This window comes from Pogona vitticeps, chromosome 2 (genome assembly GCF_051106095.1).
Source record: "Pogona vitticeps strain Pit_001003342236 chromosome 2, PviZW2.1, whole genome shotgun sequence".
NCBI lineage: Eukaryota > Metazoa > Chordata > Lepidosauria > Squamata > Agamidae > Pogona > Pogona vitticeps.
In genome coordinates this window covers 151,851,442-151,870,972 of record NC_135784.1, presented here as the reverse complement: position 1 = coordinate 151,870,972, position 19,531 = coordinate 151,851,442, and the positions used below count along the sequence as shown (strand labels likewise).

The 19,531-nt window shown below is 44.2% G+C and overlaps 1 protein-coding gene across 1 annotated transcript in view; it reads left to right on the top strand.

The window, feature by feature from the left end:
- The first annotated feature begins 11,242 nt into the window (after positions 1-11,242).
- Positions 11,243-19,531, top strand: part of NR4A1 (nuclear receptor subfamily 4 group A member 1) — a 40,860-nt gene continuing 32,571 nt past the window's right edge. Inside the window, exon 1 of the mRNA XM_020784623.3 lies at positions 11,243-11,495. The gene's annotated coding sequence lies outside the window, so the exon portion shown is untranslated. The remainder of the gene's footprint in view (positions 11,496-19,531) is intronic.

Genomic DNA, 19,531 nt, shown 5'->3' with positions numbered 1-19,531 from the left:
TGCGTTGACACCTTGAGGGAAGCCACAGGCTTGAGTCTGCAAGAGCTGATCAGGGCTGTGGAGGACATTTTGGAGACAGGCCATTCATAGAGTCACCCTAAGTTGGAGGCAATGGCCTGTAACAACGATAGCATAAAGAAGAACGACCAAGAAGGGCACTTAAAAAGTTGCTTATTACTTTGTGACCTTTTAGTTGGTCCCAATAATATTCTACTGGCACCTCTGTATAATTCAGAATTGCTTCAGTGAAATCCAAATGCCTAACACAACAAAGGCTTTAACCACACGAGGGCAGCACAACACAACTTTGCAGAAACAAGAACCGTGTGCCCATCCTTTGGCTTAGCTACTGCATATGCAAGAAGTCTCTGGCTGCTGCCCTGGTTGCCTATTTAATTCTGGTTCCATCCTCATCTTTCCTGCATCTCCTCCACCTGAAACTGGGAGGGCCTGTAACTTAATGGAGGGGTGTGTGCTTTCCTTGAAAAGGTAGTCCCCCAGATGAAATTGGCAGCTGCAGAAAAGGCTATGAAAAGAATTTTGCCTGAGACACTGGAAGGATGCTATTGTCCCACGGGTAGTTCTGATAGCATAAATTGGTTTCTGATGTCCCTGCAGAACACCTGGGACCCACAATATTTCACTCCAACAACCCCGAATCCATGGCCCCAAGGGTCAAGGGAGGTACCCTTGGGCTGAAAATCCACAGATCAGTTTAGAGAATCCACTCCACCCAGAGGTTCTCCTGCTTTTTTGCACAGCACCAGAAATAAGGTAGGCGAGTGTGCCATGAAAATATTCACAGAATCGTGAAATAGCAACGTTGGAAGGGACACAGAGGGCCATCTGTCGAAAGGCCTGCCCGTGCAGGATCCTCCCATAAAAGGCTCAAAAGCTCAGCAATTCTTTTCCTTCTTTCAGGGTTGGCAGGGGATAAAGGCAACTTCCAGCATAAACAACAAGTTACCACACAAGCAATTTCACCACCTGAACAGGTATTGCTGGCATGGGGGGGTCTTTGTTTGCTCCAGCTATTGGTTACCAATGTCTTATAATCAGTTGTACTGCTTTATAGGGAAAAATTCTACATATGAAAAAAAGAAAAAAACTGTTTACTGTAGTGGGTTCTGCTGCTAATTTATTGTCATATACCCCAGTTCAGATGCCCATGTAGGCACCTAACTATCCCCAGTGTGATGTGGTGGGTAGAATGACAGACTAGAATACACAAGGCCTGGATGTGAATTCCCATTTAGCCAAGGAAGCTCACGAGTGGTGTGGAGCTGGTATAACCACTCCTTAAATATCTCATTTACCTTGAAAGCCCTATTAGGGTTGCTATAAGTTGCTTCTGACTTAATGGCACATAATAAGCTTGGAAACACAGTAAATCTTACAGAGGGTAATGAATGTGACAATTTCAACAGCTAACTTCAACTGTATGCATAGCAGGCCCCCCAATTTGTTCTGTACAAGCACAATAGTGAAGATTTACACTACCTTCTAAAATTGACACAAAAGAAAGATGTTCTTCTCATTCTAGGGGATTGGAATGCTAAAGTAGAGAATCAAGAGATAAAAGGAACAACAGGGAAGTTTGGCCTTGGAGTTCAAAACGAAGCAGGGCAAAGGCTAATAGAATTTTGTCAAGAGAACAAGCTGGTCATCACAAACATGCTTTTCCAACAACACAAGAGGTGACTCAGGTTGATTATATTCTCTGCAGCGAAAGATGGAGAAGCTCTATACAGTCAGCAAAAACAAGACCTGGAGCTGATTGTGGCTCTGATCATCAGCTTCTCATAGCAAAATTCAAGCTTAAACTGAAGAGAGTAGGAAAAACCACTGGGCTAGTCAGGTATAATCTAAACCAAATCCCTTATGAATACACAATGGAAGTGAAGAACAGATTTAAGGAACTAGATTTGATGGACAGAGTGCCTGAAGAATTTGGATAGAGGCTCGTACAGGAGGCAGCAACAAAAGCCATCCCAAAGAAAAGGAAATGCAAAAAAGGAAAGTGGCTGTCCAACGAGGCCTTAGAAATAGCAGAGAAGAGAAGGGAAACAAAATGCAAGGGAAATAGGGAAAGCTACAGAAAATTGAATGCAGACTTCCAAAGAATAGCAAGGAGAGACAAGAGGGCCTTCTTAAATGAACAATGCAAAGAAATAGAGGAAAATAATAGAGAAGAAAAAAACAGAGATCTGTTAAGGAAAATTGGAGATATTAGAGGAAATATCTCCAATTTTGTGCAAAGTTGGACATGATAAAGGACAAAAATGGGAGGGACCTAACAGAAGCAGAAGACATGAAGAAGTGGTGGCAAGAATACACCGAGAAATTATACCAGGAAGATTTGGATATTCTGGACAACCCAGATAATGTGGTTGCTGACCTTCAGCCAGATATCCTGGAGAGTCAAGTCAAGTGGGCCTCAGAAAGCTTGGCTAACAACAAAGCCAGTGGAGGTGATGGCATTCCAGTTGAACTTTTTAAAATCTTAAAAGATGATGCTGTTAAGGTGCTACATTCAATATGCCAACAAGTTTGGAAAACTCAGCAGTGACCAGAGGACTGGAAAAGATCAGTCTACATCCCAGGCCCCAAGAAGGGCAGTGCCAAAGAATGCTCCAACTACCATACAATTGCACTCCTCAGCAGTATGTGGACCGAGAACTCCCAGAAGTACAAGCTGGATTCCGAAGGGGCAGAGAAAATAGAGACCAAATTGTTAACATGGGCTGGATTATGGCGAAAGCCAGAGAGTTCCAGAAAAATATCTACTTACATCATGTGAAAGGCAGGACTGGATGAATCGCAAGCCAGAATTAAGATTGCCAGAAGAAATATCAACAACCTCCGATATGCAGATGATACCACTCTGATGGCAGAAAGTGAGGAGGAATTAAAGAACCTCGTAATGAAGGTGTAAAAGGAGAGTGCAAAAAACGGTCTGACGCTCAACATCAAAAAAACCTAAGATCATGGGCACTGGTCCCATCACCTCCTGGCAAATAGAAGGGGAAACTATGGAGGCAGTGACAGATTTTACTTTCTTGGGCTCCATGATCACTGCAGATGGAGACAGCAGCCACAAAATTAAAAGACGCCTGCTTCTTGGGAGGAAAGCGGTGACAAATCTTGACAGCATCTTAAAAAGCAGAGACATCACCTTGCCAACAAAAGTTCGCATAGTCAAAGCTATGGTTTTTCCAGTAGTGATGTACAGAAGTGAGAGCTGGACCATAAAGAAAGCTGACCGCCGAAGAATTGATGCTTTTGAATTGTGGTGCTGGAGGAGACTCTTGAGAGTCCCCTGGACTGCAAGGAGAACAAACCTATCCATTCTGAAGGAAATCAGCCCTGAGTGCTCACTGGAAGGACAGATCCTGAAGCTGAAGCTCCAATACTTTGGCCATCTCATGAAAAGAGAAGACTCCTTGGAAAAGACCTTGATTTTGGGAAAGTGTGAAGGCAAGTGGAGAAGGGGACGACAGAAGATGAGATGGTTGGACAGTGTCATCGAAGCGACCGACATGAATTTAACCCAACTCCGGGAGGCAGTGGAAGACAGGAGGGCCTGGCATGCTCTGGTCCATGGGGTCACGAAGAGTCGGACATGACTAAACGACAAGCACAAAACTCCTGCCTCAGGTTGCATTTTAACTTCTATCACAGAGCAAAGCCTAACTCTCCTCCTGATCGCTCATTCACATCCTCATCCTCACCTGACAAATATTTCAATCATTTGGTCAATCCAACTAGCCTTTGCTTTGCCATGGAATGTCACCACCGGCCCTTTCTGCTTCAATCCAGACCTCAAACAAATCCAGCTGGATAAGAACTGATTCGGTTTGGAATTCCTGAAATGGTGAAGCCAACACACAACATGGGAAATAAATTAAATTGTATCTATCATAGAACAATCTGAAAGTAAATAACATATAGTATAATAGGGAACATAAACCTAAGCACTGACGTGTGATTAAACAACAAAAACTGTCATTCCAAAACATTACAATTACCTAATACAGGGTGAAGATAGACATTTAGCTTACTGTTTGGTTTGCTGTGGGGACAGGTTGGTTTGGGTTATCATTTGACACAATTACTGGAGCAAACCAAATCATCCTCACACCTTCTGAACCCCTGTTAGGGCTTCTGCTTTTTTGGTGCAGGTATGATTGCTCTAGTTTGGTTCATTCCCATGGTGTCTGATAGCTGGGAATCGACCAAAAGCAATCATTCTTGGAATCAAGGTTCCTTCGAGCTGGAATTTCTGATACTGTGAAGCCCATGGATTCAGCTGCGGACAGTTTCTTGACTGGCCCTTTAAGACAAAGTAAAGAATTTTTTAAATTAAATAAGTGATGTAGCACATCAGTGATAGCTTACTGCAGTCTAAAATTTTTTTCCCACTTCCTCAGCATCTCTGCCAAATGGCATAGGAAGTGTCCGATTTGGTAATAACCTGAAGTAGCTCACTTCTTAGGCCACTTCATGATCCCAAATATTCCAACTGGAAGGAGCAGACCAAATAGGTTTCCTTGCTATGATGTTATTTGGATGTGAGGACTGCACCAAATGGCATATTGCACCTCCACCCAACTCCAAGAGACTCTATCAGCCTGCTCCAAAAGACCCCATATGATTGTGCCCAGTTACTAAAAAACCAAGATCTAAACCATCACATTATTCATTTTGAAATATTGCTTTCGAGCCTTAGCTTTGTACTGACAGAAATAATAGCAAACTATTAGACAAGGACAGTCTTCATCCTAAAAGTCACTTTTTATTATACCTGAGAGTGAACCCCCTAAGCATCCATTGGCTGACACTAGACATAATTTGATTGGTTAAATATATTCCTTTACACAAATATATCTGATTTATTTTTATCTATACATATGTACATTCTGGGTTGCATAATTATATATTCTAACCTCTTTCTCAATTTTAATTCTTTACCTCAGATACAGTATCTTCCTTTCACTTTCAGTTTTATATTTTACTTCACATTTCTTTAGTTATACATCCACATTTGTCTATCACCATTTTAAAAACAACTATAATTTCTCACTTCTCCTTACTTGCCTCTTTTTCTCTGTTTCAAACTTTTACTGTTTTCCAGTATGTCTCGTTTATGACACTGTCCCTCACACTGTCATGTGAAAGAAGCTCTAATGGCCAGCCCAGATCTGTGTTGATCCAAGCTGCAAGCTCTCTAACCCTGCTCTAATTTCCCTTCAGCTTCCCTAATTAAGCACATGCAACTCCCAACTTATATGCACATACACACGCATAATACACTCCCCTTACCCCCACACATATTCATACAGGATTCCTCATAAAAATCAGAAGTTGCCTCCTTTAGGAGGGGCCATTCCTCAGTGATAGTAAGCATTATTTGGCCACATTCATACCAAAGTTTAGCATGATATGGTTGAGTCAGAGTAAGCCTCGTCTCCCCATGCATAGATCTACCTTTGCCTCCTCAGTGTGGCTCCAAAAAGGAGTTCAGAAGTCTTTGCTTCAGTTGTTGATCAACCACAGCAAATCATGTCATCTGAATTGTTTGAATCTCAACTGCAGTTAATTTACACAAACCAACCTCAGCCACTATTAACTGGAATGAGTCTGTCGGGAACTGAACTCAAATCCATTCTTCTGGGTTTGGACTACAAGGCAAGCTGCAGTTAACAAAACATCAAAGCAAATATTTCCAAATTTCCTTTCATGTCTGCGCCAGGAGAAAAGAGGAGAATGTGCAAGCCCAAGATTTGCTGCTGCTTATTCTTTCTATGCTTTAAAAACTATGATTCAGAACAAAGGTGAACAACATATAGCCCTTCAGCTGTTGTTGGGCTGCAGTTTTCAGCTGTCCTTAACACAGGTTGGGGTGGCCAGGTGCCAATATGATCTGCAGGACCGCACATTCTCCACCCTCAATGGAAGATCTGAACATAGCTGTGGAGAAGGGAAATAGGGGCAGGGAAACATGCAAACACAAGGCCCGTGTGATTCATTCTCAAAATTGCTGCACAAAAGTGTGACAGAGCTTCTACAAGTCAATTCTAAAAATGAGGTTACACCAAGCAACAAATTATTACTTTGAAACTGGACCTCTTATAAACACCAAATTTGTGCTTATATGCCAAATTTGGCACAGACACAGCAGACAGTCTGCTCTTGCTCTGTGCCAAATTTGGAGATGTTTGGTCAAATTATTTCCAAGTTACGGGTTTGTAAATGCAAACCTGTTTTGCCCCTTGACCTTTTCTGTCTGCAGATTTAAAACAGATCAAATACATTGAAAAGAGAAAGAGAAAGGTTAGTTAGACTTAGTCCTAGCCTCCTTTTTGAATTGGAAGCAATCCAGGCATCAGGGGCTGTAATATTGACTTTGGGGGAAAAAAAGCTATTTCAAAGGAGAAAAACCATTGAATTTGCGAAGGCTTTCATGGCCGGGATCTAATGGTTGTTGTGGGTTTTTCGGGCTCTTTGGCCGTGCTCTGAAGGTTGTTCTTCCTAACGTTTCGCCAGTCTCTGTGACTGGCATCTTCAGAGGACAGAACTTCAGAAGAAGATGCCGGCCACAGAGACTGGCGAAACGTCAGGAAGAACAACCTTCAGAACACGGCCAAAGAGCCCGAAAAACCCACAACAACCAAAAACCATTGACTTTCTGGCTTTCTTACAAATCGGTTATCATCATGAACAGTCTAGAAAGGGAGATCACAACTTTTGACCCTACCAGTCAGGAACAAATTAAATGACTCTCAGGATGATTTTTTTAAAACTAATTTCTGGTTAATCAGACATTTAAAAGAGTTTCTATTTCTGGCGTAAAATATTTAAGAATACATATTCATAAACTCACCCATTTAAGCTGTGAAATTACTGTTTTTTGCTTTCTGGTTGGGGATGGTCTACTCAGTGTTAGCAGAATTTGGTGCCTGTTGCATCAATCTTGTCACTACACAATTGTTTGATATTGAAGAAAAAGACTTAAAAGATGCTGTGTGCTGTGAAGTTACTTCTGATGTGTGGTGACTATATGAGCTACTGAATTCTAAAATGTCCTATTATTAACAGCTCTACTCAGATGTTGCAAACTAACAGATCTTATGTTAGGTTGTTCTCTCTTCCTACTGCTACTCTTCCTAGCAAAACTATCTTTTCAACTAAGTTCCACTCAGATGTTGCGGAATAACAGCTGTGACTTTCTCTAAAGGGTTAACCAATCTCATGTTAACTCTTCCTCTTTTCCTACTGCTCCACCCCACTTTTCCCACCAATATTGTCTATTCTGGTCACTTCTGTATTTCCATTATACTGTATGTGCATGGTAGGATGGGCTCAGTTGACTCATGCTTGTTTGATGAAATTCAGCACCCACTTGACTTGATTCAGCACCCACTTTTCTGCTTTTCTGTCTGTCTTTCATACCTGTGCAGATCTCCAACAACAACAAATTTCAAATAAGATAATTTTTGTCCCTGTATTTCTTCACTGTTTTGCTTTCACATAGTTTGGATGATTTTGAGCTTGATTTCCAATGACATCCAAACTGTTCTTGCTTCTGTCTTCTCCCAATAATCATAGTGCAGATCATGTGCTCATCTTCTGGAATCCTCTAGCACTGCGTAATTCTACGTGAATAAAGTTTCTGTTGGAATTTGTGTGTAGCATATGTATATTTAAACTCTTTTTAAGAAAAAAAATTTCTCCAAAAAACCCTCAAATTTTTGTCCCCAAAAGACAGCAAAATTATCTCCCATTCCCCTGAAGAGAGTACAAGGAGGCTTTGGGCAAAAACCCGCACACCCGTCTATTTTTTTTTTTTAAGGGTTATCTTGGACTGCAGGGGAACCACATTTTGGCCCCAGGAAGCTGCAGGTAGCCCACATAATGTCCAATCCTGACACAGGCATGTGAACATACTTTTGTGCATAGCATATATAGCTATGACACCGGGAGATTTCAATCCACAAAGTTATACACAAGAGTCACAGACCTAGCTGGTACTTGTAGATGCTCTACATCAGGCTGGCTGATCTCAGTAGGACTGGGGGTACCCCTCTGGTCGTCAGAGGGCTGCATTACTAAGACAAAAGGCCAAAGAGGCTAATTTGCATAAGTAACTTATTTTGTTGGCCGGCTAGATAACGCAGTGAGTTAAGAATCTGGCTGCAGAGTCAGTTCACTTCCCCCACTCTGCCTCCTGGGAGTAGAGTCCGCCTGTGTGGCCTTGGGGGCAAGCTGCACTGCCCCAGAGCATCCCCAGAAGAAGGGAAGGGTAAACCACCTCTGAGTACTCTCTACCCGGAGAATCCTGGGAAAGGTTACCAAGTTGTTGGAATAGACCTGATAGCACATGGTTATTATTTGATATTAATCTATTTTGTTATTACAGTATTTTAAATATGATGCCATGGTTATCTACTGTGAAGGTTGCTGCAGTGGATGTCTTAACTGAAAAAAATGATAACTTTTACGAGGGCCTTGTAAGAATGAGGTTTTTTTTTTCCAGTGGATAAAGCCTGTACACTCTCCAAAGGTTAATTGTTTTTAAAAGGAGCTTAGGAATCCCAGGGGTGCTGAAAACATATTAAATCCACCCCCCAATGCCCCTAGAGAGGAGAAAGGGATATATATTGAGAATAAAAGATGTTTAGTGGAATGGGAATTTGTGGGTGCCAGGGCTGCTACAGTGGACCCTCGACTTACAGAATTAATCCGTATTGGAATGGTGGCTGCAGGTCGAAAAGTCTGGAGGTCGAGGCTCCATTGACCTACAATGCATTGAAAACTGATTAATCCATAACCGGCCATTTTTGTTCCATTGTGGGGTTTTTTTCCGGTCTGTAGGTCAATTCTCCGGCTGCAAGTCAAACCTAAATTTTGCGGCCAGAGAAGTCTGTAACTCGAAAAGTCTGTAAGTGGATCCATCTGCAAGTCGAGGGTCCAGTGTACAGGCACACAAAAGTGTCCCAGAGGGCACGCATAGCCCACAAACCAAATGTCGACTGCTCCAGTTCTACGTGATTCCTACCCATACTCTCCAGTTAACCCGACACAGTGATATCATCTGCTATTTTAAATCGACTCCTCCTGTGTTTTAGTCCCTGTGTGTTTTGCATGTAAACATGTTACATGTAAACAAGGCCTTTGTTTATTATCTTTTTACATGTATGGGACATGTGAAGGATAACTTTTAAACCATTTTTTAAATGAGCAACAAAAGAACCATACAGATGGGTCCCAAGAAATGAGGTGCCATGACTCTGTCTCCTTCTTGGGGCTTTTTGAAGAATTATGTACAATGTGAAGTTAAATTCACTTAGCCTGAAATGAATCCTGGTGAGTTTAACCTTACTTTCTCTCTGGCAGGTGGGCACAGGGTAAATCTGAACTCTGAGGTCCATTTATCTAAAGGAAGGCTGCTTTTGTACAAAGAGCTTTAGGCACGCAGACATGCTCCTTTTTTGCATCCAGCTGGAAGTGGGATTCCATTTAAAAGGTGACCACCTTGACCACTTACTATACTGCTATATTATTTAGCAGGGACTCCCCTTGTTCAAGGTCCTTTGATAGTTTACTAGAGTCAGCCTTACAATGCTGAGGCAGCCTCCTCAGGCACCTAATTCTAGGCATTATGAAATCAAATTGTTAACTATTTCATTTATTATTACTGATGTGCTTTCACCACCAGAGAGGGGAGAAGTATATATGGGAATTTCTGTGTTTGGAGCCAGAACTGATTTCACAGGCCGGCATTCAGGTTCCATTTTCACCAGAGATACAAAATCGTCTAGGCTGCCCTAACCCCTACGAATATAACTAAAAAGTGTCCAAGTTGCTGATTCAGCCTGGTCACTTCCTCTTAAGTGACCATGGGAGGTGAACTGCCTCCGAAATAGCCCTAGAAAAGTTTATTTTAACTTCCCCTTGTTATATGTCACCAGGAGAGTTAATGACTAATTAATTCCTTAACTACTATTATTACGATTTTCATTTAAAGAGAGTGAAATGGCACCAGTTGAGTGAGTAAATATGGATCAGAGCCTACCACACATGATCTCTGAGCTCCTGACATGTTTTCTGTTTGAGTAACTGATCTCTTTTAATCTGGCACAAAACCCGGAAAAGAGACATTCTGGCCAACGATAACAAACCTGTTTGAGATATGCTCCTTCTAATGCAATTTAATCCGCTTTGAACTTCAGGGGCAAAAAGCCACCCTTGTAAAATCGGAACCGCACAGTCATTTGTAATTCGAACACGGGACCAAGGAGACGGTCGCAAAGCAGGAACGACAAAACCTTTGAAAGGAGGGCCTGTCGTCCTTCACTCCGTCTTTGGCTGGTCAGCCTTTAATAAGGATAAAAACCACACAATTTTCTTTTCGAATTAGACGGCGACTGAAGTTCCAACGGGCGGCGAAATCCTCTTATCCTACCCTTCCGACGAATAAATCCAGTAAGGAATTATATTTAGTAGACCTCAGAACGAGACTTCCAGCACGATCCCAACCCACTGACTTGGAAACGGGCCCCATTACGTCCAATGGTCTTCCTCTCAAGTAAGACCGCTGAATAAGACCCATCACTGCACTTTCCCGTTTGCGTGCTTCCTGCGAAGGAAGCCCTACTTTAAAAACCTTCATGAAATTCCCTCTATTTTAAAAACCTCCATAAGAGAACAGGACGGGGGGGCGCGGGAGCTCAGCTCCCTTACCTGATCCAGCTACGGTGGGGTGAGGGAGGAGAATCGGGACGAAGGATGGGCGAGGGTCCTGGTAAAGCCCCCCCCACCTTCCTCTCCGTAATCCGAGCCCTAGGTTCGTCCACGCTCACCCCATAAGGTGAGCGTGGCGCCCCAACCCGGTTCCGGCCTTGTCCCATCTGGGTCCCTCCCGCCCCCTCCAGCCAGGCGCTGCCGCTCGCCCCCGTCCAGAAATAGGCCGCCCGGCCGGCGGGGTTGCTACCACGGCGTTGCGAAAAAGCTCCGGCGGTACAATAAAGCGGGCGGCGGCGGCAGGTGGGGGGGGGGAAGCGAAAGGTGGGAACGGAGAGGGAGAGCCGAGCGCGTATTTTTGGCTTTTTCGGAGGCGGCTATTTTTAGCCCCATTGATGGCTGGGATTCCGACGACGTCAATGGAGCCGGGCGTTGACGTCACGGAGGCTCCTTCCTGGCCGAGGCGGGGTTTGCAGAAAATAAAGCGGCAGACGGAGCGGGCGGGCGGGCAGGCGGGCGAGTGAGCCGGGGCAGGAGCGTAGGAGGCGGAGAAGGAGCCCTCCGCCAGCAGCCGAGAGCGAGAGCGGGAGGGAGGCAGCCAGCGCGCACGCTGATTATCCTGTTGCCCGGGAGGAAGTGGGGGAGCCGGCGCTCGCCTCGGGGTCAGCATGGCTCGGGAGGCTGCGCCCCGGGTTTCGCCGCCGGGTGGCTCGCCCGGGAGGGGACGCCGCGAGCGCCGGGGGAGAGAACAGGTGAGAGCCGGGGGGTCGGGGGGGCTCCCGAAGGAGGGCTCTTTCTTCCGCTCTGTTTTCCCTGCCGGCCCTTGAACTCGCCGTCCTGTGCTTGTTGGCGTCGTCGTTGCTGCTCGCGAATCCTTGGAAACGGGGCTTAAAAAAAATAATCCTCTCTCCCCCCCCCCCCTCTTTCCGGTTCAGTGGAAGAAGTCCTGGAGTATATGAGAGGGGGCACTGTCTTTTCTTTCTCTCATCCATTGAGAGTTTCATAGTCGAGGTTTTTCTCCCTCGACGGGGACCGGAAACGAAGGTTTCAAGGGGGAGGTTTGGGGAGACCCCTCTCCACGTCCCTCTCAAATCTTGCGCTATAATCATTTGTGTGGGAGTAAACTGTTCCAGGAGCGTAGAAGGCAGTAGAAAAAGAGGAGGCTAAATATGAGATGGGTTGACTCCATGAAGGAAGCCACAGGCTTGAGTTTGCAAGAGCTGAGCGGGGCTTTTTTTAACGAGAGAGGTCGTTTAGTCATAGGATCGCTGTAAATCAGGGGCCCCTTGATGGCACATCACAGCAACAACTCTCCTCTAGGTTCAGCGGACTACCTGTCCAGCCCCTGTAGGTAGATTGGAGCAGAGCGTTCCTGTTCTTTATCTTCCTGCATTCCAGGAGGGCAGAATTTGCCCAAGACTTTCATTCCTTCCTTACTGGGGCTTTTGGTTTTGTTATGGTTTGGCCCACAAGTGAACTGTCTCTCCGGGCGCCTGAGGGTTTCCCCACCTTATGGGAAGGAAGGGTTCTGTTCTGCAAGGCAAAGGTCTATTTTAAGATCTTTGTCCTTTCTTCATGGGGCTTGCAAAGCCCAGGCCGTTTCAGGTTTTGCAATCAGATAAAAATAAAATAAACCCAAACACAACAAAAGTTTGTTTTGGATAGAAAAATAGAAATGTCTTTCCTGTCACTCGGGTGCAAATAGAAGTCTTCCGGTACAGCGGAGCTGTAGCTCTTGTACTCGTTTTGCTCCCACTTTGGCATAATTAAAAAAAAAAAAAACCAAGGTGACCAGGATCTGGATCTTTTCCAAAGTGGCAGATGTATTAATTAACTGCAGGTAAAACAGACCTGTGGCACCTTTGAGGCTGAACAAAATTGATTATAGGATGAGCTACAACCCATCTTCTCAGGGGGAGGGAGTGTAATCTATGTGCAATGTATGTTGCCTAGGGTGGAGGTCACATGGCAAGGTTGTGTGTGCATTTTGATAAAGAAAGGACTGAGAGTGTTAATTACATTATTAAACGCTGACCAGTGAGAACCTTCTGGTCTTGTGGGCTGAACACAGTTGATAACTGCATAAAAATGACTTCATTTTGAAATCTATTTCCTACCATATCTTTGTTAACTGTTTTCATGTACATTGTGTCTCCGGTGACCTTTTATAAACCGGGTGATGGCACATTATTATCTAAATAATTGGCTGAAAGGCTGTTGTGTGATTACACAAAAGGCATAACTTTTAGTGGCAACTTGATGCCTACAGACATTTCTTAACTTGAGGCAATTGCTGCACTACAGGATTTCAGCCATTTATTAAGGGTCCTTTTTTTGTCAACCCTTAGAAGAAAATGGTAGGTGTGAATGCAGATGAATAAAGGGAGGCTTGCTTGAAACTGCTTTCAGTCTGCTCTTCTGTGTATTGTATCTATAGAAGTAAAATCTCATTGAATGTAATGATGTATGCTCTCAAATAATAGCATAGCAATTGATCCACTGGTGAAATCTTATTTTTTATTGGAAAGTACAGTAAGTGCCACTGAATTCTGTTGAATTTACTCTGCAGTATATAACTTGAGATCTGAAGCCCTTGAATGTTGCTGTCTATTTGTTAGAAGAGATGCCTCATTTGTTTGGCTAACAAGGAAGAAAGTCTTAATCCCCACCACCACAACTCCCTTAGAGGGCACAAGGGGAGTAGAATTTTCTTAAAATTAAACTTTTTAGAGTCATTGGAGTGACAAAACACTTAAGATCTTTATTGCAACCCTCGTTCTCAGCCCTAATTACCAAGCAGTATTCACTGACAACCTATTGAAGTCTTACCAACAGTTTAAAGGACATCTGTTTTTAAAGGACCTTTTCCTTGTTCTCCTTTCCAACAAATAAGTGTGCTGGAGATTTACATAGACTGTATGAATTAGATACATTGGCACTCGGATCTTGTCAGCATGGGATGAGATGTATCTTTCATACAGTACCTTTGCTTTTTTTTTTAAAGGAAAGTCTCTAGTTCTCAAGACTGCTGCTGAAGTGAGAGCTGAGTAGGACTTGGAGATAGGGAAGTGTACTTTCAGTATTTAACAAAGCACACATTTTGTGTCATGATTAACTTTGTGATGGTAGGAGCTTAGGAAGCTGCCTTATACTGAGTCAGACAATTGATTTATCTAGCCCAACTTTGTATTGTCGACAAGGACCATCAGCAACTGTCCTGGATTTCAAGCTGAGGTTCTTCCAACCATTCCCCAGAAATGTTGGAGACTGAATTTGTGACATTCTACATATTAAAGTATGTTTAGCTGCCTTGGATATTTTAGTGCTTCAAGCTAGGATATAAACCAGGAATATGTGGCCGTCCAGATGTTGTTGGATTGCAACTCCCATCAGCCAGCATAGTCAAAGGTAAGGAATGATGGGAACTGTAGTCCAACAGAACATTTCAGTTCAAATGTTTGCCAGTCCTGAAATAAATTGAACTATGGAATACATAAGCTGAGTTTTGCAACCTGAACATTTCTCTCAACAGAGAATTAGATCTTTAATACAAAATGTATGCATCTCTGCATATGGGTTTTGGATCCATCTGAGACTATAGAATTGTGGGATCAAAGCAAGTGTGGTAGTAGTATGGTTAAAATGCCTCCCTTCTTCATTCAGAAATTTATTACTATCTGTCTATCTATGCCTACACACAATGCTCTTGCTCCCGTCAACAAAGACAGCCACTGGGTTCAGGAGAATTTCCTTGCTGGATGACCAGCTGAGATTTTCACCTCATGGTTGGCTGGTCTTACATGGAAACCAGGTGGCCTGATTACAGAAGCATTTTGGCAGCTGGTGTAAACATCCATGCTTGAAATCCAGTCTTTATAAATGACTCATGAGCTAGTGTAAGGCAAGTGACATTTTTGCAGTTCTAGAAACGTGTACAAATTGGTTAACTTTCCCAAGCTTTGCCTCCAGTTCTGGCAAAAGAAACTGTTTCATAACTGTGCTAAAATGAAAGGAATGCAGCCAGTGTTTACTTGGTCACATCCCCCCTCTTTTTTTGGCATCAGTCAGACCAGGCCTTCCAAGCTTGGGCCTGAAAATTTGGGCCTAGGAGGGGAAGATTCCCAGTTCAAAAGGGATTCCCCACATGGCCCATATATGGATGTTGGCGTGTGTACTTCTGAGCCTTGCTGACGTGAGTCGGGGGCCCCTCCAGCTGCTGACGTCCAGCGGTGGGTGGGACACCCCTTACGCTGTCGCTGACGCCCCTGTGGGCTTGGTTTCCTCTTAAACACAAACATGCGTGCGTTGAGTGTGTTCCCTGCCAAACCTTGCTTGCCATTCCCGGCCCGGCCCCTGGGTGATTAGAACCAGCTGTGGGCTCCCGCCTTCCACCACCGCCAGCAAGCCGTCAGGTGGCTCCTGCACAAGGTGTTTGCTGCACCTGCAGGTATGCAAAAGGGAGGGAGCAGGCAAGGAAGGGCACATCACATTCTACCCTGATCAAAGGAAACCCTCCTGTTGTGCAAGAGGCAGCTGTCCTGTAGAACTTTCTGTTGCTGAGAGTCATGGGGGGGAAACATAGCAAGATTTTCTTCCTTCTTAGAAAGAAAACCCCATAATAATAATAACCTCAAAACAACTGTAGCTATGTAACATTCTGAGCAGAAGAGATAATTTTTCTTACATGATGGATTCAGTTCTTCTGCAGGGGAAAAACATTTGGGTTGTATGGGAAAGGATGTATTTTTGTTTTTTTAAAGGTGATTGGTTATAACATGGTTTTAAGGACCTTCTCTGTGGCTGCTCCCAGGCTGTGGACTTCCTTTCTAAGGGAGGCTGGGCTCATCACCTGCTGTCCCCTCCCTGCTGCCCTTCCGTCATCAGAACAAAGACCTTATTGTATGTCCATATAACATATTAGGTTGGTAGTCTTTCCAGGAACCAATACTGGATAAACGGGGAGAGGTTAACACTTTAACCACTTGCTTCTGTGTGAAATTGTAGCTATGTTAAAGGGACCAGATGACTGCAATGACAGATAGTAGCCCTTGCAGAGGATAGGGTGGAAGGCACAGTACCAGCAGGCAGAGACAAGGACAAAAGTGTCTATTTATACACATCAGCAAGCAAGCAATCACACATCAATGTTCACATGAGCAGAAGGGGAACCTAGGCAAGCCCTGGCTCTCCACCTCTGTAATGGTGGCAGGCAGGATGGGGCTAGCCCTCGATGGTTTAGCACTTCTTTTTGCATTAAGAGACCAGCCACTGCTGGATGACGGCCGGAAAAACAAAGGTGCTTTTCTGGACTCTTCCTCTTAACGTGCTGCTTGCTCAGTTCAGAGCTCTGGCTAACCTGTTGGTACACCACGTCCTTTACCTCTCTGCCTGTGCCAGGAAAGATGCTTTCCTGTTATCTTGGTTCTCTGCCGGTTGAAATGGTTTTGACAGGACTCCGAGCTGCATAAGCCTCAGGTGTACATTGCCTGGGGGAAGAGAACAATGAAAAGTCCCTTTGTCTCAGGATGGGAAACAGGGCAAAGTCTCTTTCATTTGTTCCCATACCCTTTGCAGAATGCGTTTTTGTTTTGTTTGTTTTTCCCTCTGAGGCGTCTCTCCTTTAAATGGAAAACTGCTATTATAGGATAGGACTAGAGAAAACTGACTTCAGTTCTGTTTCTTGTCCTGCCATGGGCCAGAGAGTTTATGTGGCAGATGCCGGGAGATAGTCACAGGGTGTTCAGGTGCCTGTAGTATCCTGTCCTGCGTCTTTCCCTCTGGGCTATCCTGATGCCGTTCCGTGCGGTGAAGGATACTCTCCGATTGCCATTGTGGAAGAAACAGGCAGCTGCTTGTCCAGATGGCTTTCGAACATGGGACGGGAAGGGAAACCTACTGTGAAATTCACTGTCTTGGACTGCCACCTCCAGCATGCCTCCGCTCGCCTGGCCGTTGACCCTTCTGGCAGTTCGAGCCCCCCAAGCCAACTCTTCCTAGCTCTTGCTGAGGCCGAGACTGTGAAGAGTTGGATCAGCATCTAGTATCCCCTAGTCCAAGACTCATCCTGTGTCTATGACACCACATCATAAATATAAATCCTGACTCCCACGTAGCCGGTTAGAATCTCAAGGGAGGGGAAGGCTGCATTGATGAGATACAGGCCCTAATCTTTTGTTTATTTAGGGATGTCAACAGAGTGAGGCATCACCTCTCTTGGAATGACTTATCTGCTTGGACATTTCTGTACCGTCTCTAAAGGATATCAGTAGACTAGATTCACAGCCAGGAACTCTAAGCACCAGAGTACATTACAGTCCAGAACACCCTGCAGGAGGCTTGAGGATTTTGCTCATCTGACTTGCACCTGGGCTGCTGGGAGGAAGCACAGTTCCTTGATCCCTCAGCTGTTGCCTTTGGTTCCAGCAGCTCCTGGGTCCACATGAATACCATATTGTCCCTAGGCAGGATGTCTGTAAAGTGAGATGCAATGAGCAGGAGGGAGAGCAAGTGGGCGAAGTGGTTCTCATCTAAGCAGCATTGCAGGAACTTAATTCAATTCCATCTCCGGAAAGAACACGTTTTGTGTGTTAGAATTTAGGGGCTGCCTTGCAGCTCACATCAGCCTTTTGATGTGAAGAGATCTAGTGGCCAAAAGAGAAAGAGTTCTCAGAGCTCAAAGGGTTTACACGCTTGTTGTATGCAAGGTGTTCATAGGATAAGCAGCCGATTTGGCTAAACCCTAATATTGATGGCAAAATCTTTCTTTTTGAGACTTAAACTGAAGGTTCTCCTGAAGCTCTCTTCAGTGGACAAGAATATAACATGTATGGTTTCCAAAGATCAGGAGAGGCATTTTTACACAATCGGTTATCTGGTTTCCATTGCTGCTTTTAATAAGAGCTACTGCCTAGACTCATAAGATGTACCAAGAGAACTCAAAAATCTTGAGGGAAACGTCACTCTTGGTTCTGCAGATAGGTAGCAGAGTAGGGGGTCAGTGCTGGCCTCACCTGTGGCGCATCCAAGGCTTTGGGAGACTGAATGAACACATCCTGTAGCCAATGAAAATGTTTGTGTGGATTTGAGGAAAGCAGGAGGTGGTCAGGATCAAGTGGGCCACATGAAGTGTAGCTGTGGCCCCATAACCCTCTGGAGTTGAAAAGGCTCTGAGATAAACTCCCAACAATGCTCAAGACAACACCAGTCAGAACAAAAGTGGTGGGCAAGAGTTTTGTGCTACTCCTGACCTATCTGTCTAGCCCGCACAGATGATGGCAATCTCAAGAGGAGTGCGATGAATGCTCCAGCAAGTCAGTGGCAGGATGGAATAGGGGATAGATAGGACCTACTCTCTGATGTCACACTATTTATTTGTGCTGCCATGCAGAGTGGTCCTCTAATGAACGTCATTGCTGAATTGGAATATTAACAATCAGTAGCAAACTCAGTACGTGGCATATAAACATCCCCCCAAAAATCCAGTTAACAAATATTTGATGCAACCCATTTAATCAACCAAAGGCCCACTTAAAAATATGGTAACTTCTCAAATGCTGAGCGTGATACATAGTGTTGCTCCTTCTCAGGTAATTTCATGTAAGGAATGGGAGCTGTTACTAAAAAGACCCTGCTCAGATCAGCTCTTTCCTTGACAACAGTAACGTGAGTGAGACATCATTGATTCTTAATGGGGTGTGTATGAGAAATGGGGGAGGAGGACAAGCAAGGGGAAAACAGAAAAAAGAGAGGCCTGTCCTGGAAAGGACATTGGGTACAAAAGCACTTTTAGTCACAACAGGTGCTTTCTTGCCCTCTATACTGTCCCAGTCACCCAGTTCCAAAATCTCACATTGAATCATAAATTGGGAACACTCTGAAATCAAGCGTTGTCTTAGGAACATACCCCGATTACCAGACTTGCAAACTATTTTTTAAAAATTTAGAACCAGGCTGTGCTGGAACAGGGAGCTCTTTTCTGTGATACAACTTTGATGTGATTGGCAGTACATCGTGTTGCTATGGTTGTTAACACCATCGGTCCATCTCAGCAATAGAGACAGGATTGGCTGGTTGTTCAGTAGACTCAGCTGACTGGTCAAACCGGGGTCTTGTCAGTTTAACAGAACCATAGCAAAAGCGCCTAGGTGTTCATAAGTGGCATAAGTTTGGAACAAACTATTCTAAATAGCTGTAATTATTTACAACTTTTATATCTAGGAATTATAGGTCTCCTATCAATTGCTTCTCTTTGAAAAACATTAAGAATGCTCCCTTTTTCTTTCCAAAAGCTTTTTAAATTATTGCAAAACAAAGCCCTTGCTGTTTTTTTGTATATAAGAAAAGCCCTGCTGGGTCAGGCCAAGGCCCCATCGAGTCCAGCTTCCTGTATCCCACAGTGGCCCCACCAGATACCTCTGGGAGCACAAGAGACTACTAGATACCTGTCTCCTGATCCCCCTCCCCTGCATCTGGCATTTTCAGGTACCTCCATTTTAAGCCTGGAGATTATATGTCCCCATCATGGCTTGTAACCTGCGATGGACTTTTCCTCCAAAAATCTGTCCAATTCCCTTTTAAAGGCATCTAATAGTAATATACTGATAGTGATCCCAATTCTTTGCTACTGATTTGTATGTAGCCAAAACAGCACCATTTATATGGCAGAAAGGAAAATATCAATTACCCAGAAGCTTGTCTGCCTGTCCCTGCCTATCTTGGGAGAAGACCCAAAGAGATGCAGCCTCTAATTCCACCAAACCAGTGAGTATTCATAGTGAGCACAGAAGGC